This window comes from Linepithema humile, chromosome 3, assembly GCF_040581485.1.
Source record: "Linepithema humile isolate Giens D197 chromosome 3, Lhum_UNIL_v1.0, whole genome shotgun sequence".
In the NCBI taxonomy this organism is placed as follows: Eukaryota; Metazoa; Arthropoda; class Insecta; order Hymenoptera; family Formicidae; genus Linepithema; species Linepithema humile.
This window is the reverse complement of record NC_090130.1, coordinates 25,086,648-25,092,647: the sequence shown is the minus strand read 5'-3', so window position 1 is coordinate 25,092,647 and position 6,000 is coordinate 25,086,648.

The window sequence follows — 6,000 nt, the reverse complement described above, 5'->3', positions numbered from 1 at the left end:
CTATGTTGTAAGTGACCATTTCCATGCCAAGCTAACTAAACTACGCGCGGCTGTGTGCTCACATCGAAACGAATTCAAGCCCGCAGCAACGTTAGGAATTCATTCGGCCTAACGTATCGCACGCTCGCGTTCGCGCGCGATGTAATATTCACTGTTGCAACGCGCGCACTGTAATCGTGAATGGACATGCGAATGTGCGAGTGCGGTACGGGTGCATTTCAAATCAAGCGATAAATTTACCCGTCGCTGTCGTCTAAGAGCGACTAAACGCGCGTTGCAATTCAGAGCGCGCTAGGCACGGCGCGGGGGAGGATACGCGTCCTTTGAACACGCCAGAACCCAGGATAATTAAACGGCAAAATTCTCGGTCTTCCCGTGCGCCAAAGAGCGTGTCTCCCTCTCTTCGCCCAACCGTCTCTCTTTCTCTCTTTTCCTCACTTGCGTTAGCGCGCAACAAAAACTACTTTACTCGTAATTAAATGAAGTTCGTTTCGGCGAAAAACGCGCGCAGGTCGCGACGATGTTTCTGACAATGCGTTTTGTCACCGCGAACTCGTTACCAACTTTAATAATAATTGTATAGCTTCTGCGTCCTCGCCTGTAACTTGCGCACCGCAGACTGAGGGCGTTTATTCCAAGTGCCGCGTTAATTATTAATATGTGCGGTTAAACAGGAAGTTTGCGTTGCAAACGGTCGGCGCGTTTACGGGACACATTACAGACGTTACAATTTTACGATAATTTCTTTCGCGACATCTTTGCTCAACGCTAATTATCTAACGCGTAATACAATCAAATAATTGAACAATAAAGCTTCTAGAATTTTTTCATCTTTTATATTATGTAATTCACTGCTTTGTGTGTGTTCTATAGTTTAATTTAGAAAAGACATTATTATTGTGTTATAATTCACAATAAAAACCTTGACAGATTAGAAATTATTTATACTACTTAAAATGGAAACGGTTAACGTAGGAAAATTAATATTTGCGTTTCATCAAGATTGATACTACCGCATCTGCATTAGCGATTGCAGTTGCAGAAGCGTGTAATAAATACAGGCTGATGTAATAGAAGACGATGGAAAACGCGAGTTCTCCTACCGCGCAAAACTGTGAGCTGTCGTCCATTAATTACTTCCTAAGCGGACAGAGACACTTAGTTCTCGAGATGTTGTAGGATCACGAAGCGCGAAAAAACGCGAAGTCGACAGACGCGAGAGGAAATGCGAGATAAAGCCTTCGTGTAGCTCGTATTATGTAGCAGTTTAGCCGAGACGTTGACAAATCGCTTTCAGCGAAAGCAATTCATCCGTTTCACTCTATGCGGACGCTTCGTGTCTTGTTCGATCGACATTGAATATTGTTCGACTACTGCATACCGATAGGCACGACGGTCAGTTTAAAATAAACACACTGTTCCATAAATCATTATTTCCACCGACTGATATCGCGAAGTGTCCGGCAAGCTTCGAGAGTGCATCGATACTCGGGCGAACTATCGATGTCCGCGGAGTGCTCTGTCCACTTTAGCTGTCCTCGTGTTTCCGGTCCGCTGGGAAATTTACGATCGACCGTCGATCGCATCTTAAATCTTTGACATTTGGTGTTTCTCTAGCGAATTGTAAATAGTCGCTTCTGTTATTTAATTGAAGAATACAAATAAAAAATAAATAGCAATATAAGAGAGAGAGAAGAAAAATAGAATTATGTATATAACAATGAATCAAGTGATATGATAAATAAAATCGTTGAAAGTTGTATTCAATAAAATATTAAAATAATAAAAGCTTTTTCTGTTTCTTTTTTGTGAATATTGTAATATTCATCATCTTTGAGATGTGATAATGTAACAAATTTAGTCTATGACGCTATTCTAAAAACACAAGATGCATATCATTGACGAAAATAGTGCGACTTAAACTGTTTATCAAAAAAATCGTTTTCTGATAAAATAATGCAAAATCCGTGATATTTGGCTTTACAAAATATTAGTAGCATTTTACGACTCAGATCTTATTGAATAAACGGTATCAATGTAGCACATGCAAAGTTTCACTGGATGAGAAGATGTGCTGTAAAGTGTGTCAATTTTTTTCATAAACAGTATATATTTAATTTTGCCATTGTTGTAGAAAATATTAGGTTGACAAAAGAAACATTATATTTTACGGAATTACGGAAAGTTTAAAATTAATAGAATATGATTGTAAAACATTAAATGCATTTTGATTGATTTAATAAATATTTTATAAAAATGGTTTCACAAAACTGCTTTTATTCTTTTCAATATTTTGTTCAGTTTTTATGTCACAATAAATTATCTCTACCAAGCTGATACTGATCAAAATCATTTTCTACATAATAGAGTTATGGTTCTTTTTCAACAATTCCAGAATTCCTGAAATATTTCAAAGCAATTTCAACAATTAAATATAACAAATAGGGGCTTGAAGATGATATCGAAATTCTGGAATTGGGGTGTAAATTTCACAGAATTCAATAAATTTGGTAAAATGCAAATAATTGAGAAATTTGATCAATGTTGCTTTATGTTTTCAGAACGATATAGCGTCACAGTACGTGGTATAAATTCAACATGGCGGTTATATTAATAAAAATAAATATTAGTATCCCAAAATTGTGAATATCATATGAATCAGATATAATAATTAAAAAATTTTTTATTTTTAATTATTAGCTGCTGTAAAATAGTCTTAAATTTCGTTAAAATAAAAAGATTACTTTTTCATTAAAAAAATCCAAGTGACGTGCAAGTGAAATTAGTTCTATTAAATATATTTCAGCGAAATTACAGATCGTTATCGTGTAACTCATGTTGCGTGCACGTCGATCTAATACTTAAGTAAGATACTCGGAGATCTGCTCGGCAGTTCAAAGGTAGGGTCTAGTTCATGGCGAAAGGCTGCGGTCGAGGACTCGGCAGCGGCGTAAAGTTTATAATTACAGTTAGCCAGCGCGGTCCCAAATGTGAAATTAAAGTGCGCGGTTAAATATAGAGGCAAGAGAAGCACGCGGCTCGACGCTTGCGACGCCGCAGGACAAGCGTTCTTCTAATAGTCACTTGGAAGAGAGAAGAGTGAAGGGCGGGTTCTTTAACCCCTTTATGCTACGAGCCAGACTCGACACAGTGGCTTATGACAGTCGCGCACGTACATAATTCTCTTGAAAAATGAAAACACAGTGAATAATTATAACTCGTAAATTACTTTTCCGAAACTTTTTAAAACATTAATGACGCGCGGAAGTTGGTGATTACATTGAAACGTATACTGACAAGTAAAAGTATAACGTGACAGTGTAAAAGTATAAATAGAATAATTAATAGCTATTTATTCGTGAAAATACTCTCTTTTTTACAGATTATGAACCGTTCCTCCTCCAGCAATTGATTCGTTTACCGTGAAAAAGTCCCGACAATCCGACGATAAAGATTTATGAAGAACAAAAAACTCGTATTCAATATCGTAACATTAACGTAAATCATAGTCTTTTCTTGAAACTCGACCGCTTGGCCGATTAAAGGATGGTGGCCCGCAGTTTTGCGAACACGGAACATCGCGTCGGCGCACCGCCATCTTATTCAAATAATCCGAATACATTAGCCGAGGTCTCATGAATACCGGGGATACCATTTGACGCGGGCATTTTTACGCCGGCCGGTGCACGCTAAATGGCTTTATAATGACGGCTTACGCACCGCGTTTATACTGCTTTCCTGTCTTTCTTCATTCCCCGTTCTCTGGATCCTCCAGGTGATTTCGTACGAAACGACACGGCGACAGGGCTGCCCCCCCTTTTTTCTACCCTTTGCATTTTTTCGTAATTTCCAAGTTAATCGACCGTCTCTCGAAGAAGTACGTGAGCTATCTATCGGACGTATCGCCGGCACGTAGCTCGCATGCAAATCACATGGAAGATGCCCTCTTTCCTCTCTCGCGTGCGCGCGCTTCGACGCAAAATGCACTTATATCTCCGTCAGTGTATCGGCCGACAAGATAGAAATACTATTTAAAAACCGTTCTCCTCTTCGATTGAGGCTGCGTCCTTTATCGCAAACTCGTTTATTATCGGCGTGCGCCAGAAAAATATCGCATCGCTCGTTAAACGAAATACCGAATATCGCTGGAAAAGACGGTGGAAGAGATTGTAATTATGAAACGACAGCTTTGTCACGGCGAATATTATTAATGGAGGTGACGCTGAAAATAACCGAGTGTGTGCAAATATTGAAAAATATTACACGAGAATGGCGCGCAGCTCTGCAAAAGAATAAACGTCTGATTTGAAAAATTAATTATCGGATAAGTAACTTTTGCATTATCATGATTTTTTTTAAAGGATGTAACTTTGTCTTAACATATTTTTGCATATTTTTAAAAGCAACCGAGATATTTATGATGCTTAAGTGAGACATTCTGTATATTTCACAGATATATTCCAAACGACGGGAATCATGTATCATATATTTATGTATCACATTATGTTAATGCGATATTAGTATTCTATAATGTAGTATTACACACACTACGTATGGCGTTATAAATTGCTATGAGCAATCTTCTCATATTTCGTAAATGCTTTTGCGTCCAAAAGTAAAATACTGATTTAATGCAAGATAATTTTAAAAATATTAGTTCGCAAAGACGTAAAATCAAAAGTTTCACAAATTTATGATCAATGTCTACTTAAAATATATGCAATGCACATTAATAATTAAAGTTTTAACATTCACATATTATTATGCATATTCAACCACTTAAACAAGAATTTTTTTCTTTGAATTAATTATTGATTATGGCATATTTCAATTAAAGAGCAATAAAAAATAGATTTAGTGTTTTTACATTTAAAAATAAACATATCAGATTCATCAATAATTATTTTCTTTTCAGCATAATATTCTACTTATAAATTTTTATTCTATTGCATTAATAAATCTAAAAAAAGAATAAATTTTTAATGTATACAACAAATACATACATTCTTCGTAAAGTTTGCAAAGCACAATATTACTCATATATCAACGGGATACCGATGGTCCTTCTAAGAAAACCAAGCTAACCTCGTATCCCCGTGGGTATCACCGGTACGAGTCGTTGCTTGAAACGATTTCATTCAAGGAAAAGAGCTTCCTTTTTCTAGAAAAACAAAAAGCCCCATCCGCACAACCGGCTTTACGAGGAGTGCTTAACACCTAAGCTCAGTCTTTTCTCTCAAAACTTGATCCTGTCACTGTCTAAACATCTTACCAGACGAAATTAACCTCGAAGCGATTCTTCAAACGCACCTTCTCAAAATAAGTACGGTTTGTTGAACGTTTCTCCCGAGAGACCCTTCATTTTCAGTGTTTCCAAATTAAGAGTACAGGGGAAAGAAGTCAGACTTCACTAAGAGTATAAATTAGTGTAAATCCACTAAGAGTATAAATACCATTCTCGAATGATCATTATATACACCAACGTAAGTATTAGAGACAGTTATCAGTTGAAGTTTAAGCCACAAATTTTTCAAAATGGTGTTTCACAAAAAAAACAATATATATTCTGCATACAAACGTTCATATTTATATCTTAGAATACTTTGCATTTTTCAACATATATAATAACGGAATATTTAGCGGAATATTTTGCCTGTAAGAAATATTTAAATTTTAAATTTATTTCTCTCGGAAATCCTTTCTTTGCAAATCTGATTTCTTCTCTTGCACCTTTCAAATAATATTCGCCAGAGTTTCTCAGAATTTCATAAATTTAAAATATAGACTTTGCTAAAATTTTTCATTATGAAAATAAAAACGGCAATAACAGCTATCTTGTAATTTTTTTATCACTTTCCAAACTTTATGTTCCCTTATTTATATTGTAAAACATTGAGGCGCACGCAAGTATCGAGTGAACATGGGCATTTACTCTGTTGATACGAGAACTAAACTAGGAACGGTTTGGTGATAGAGGCAAGCTGTACGCACCGAACGCGA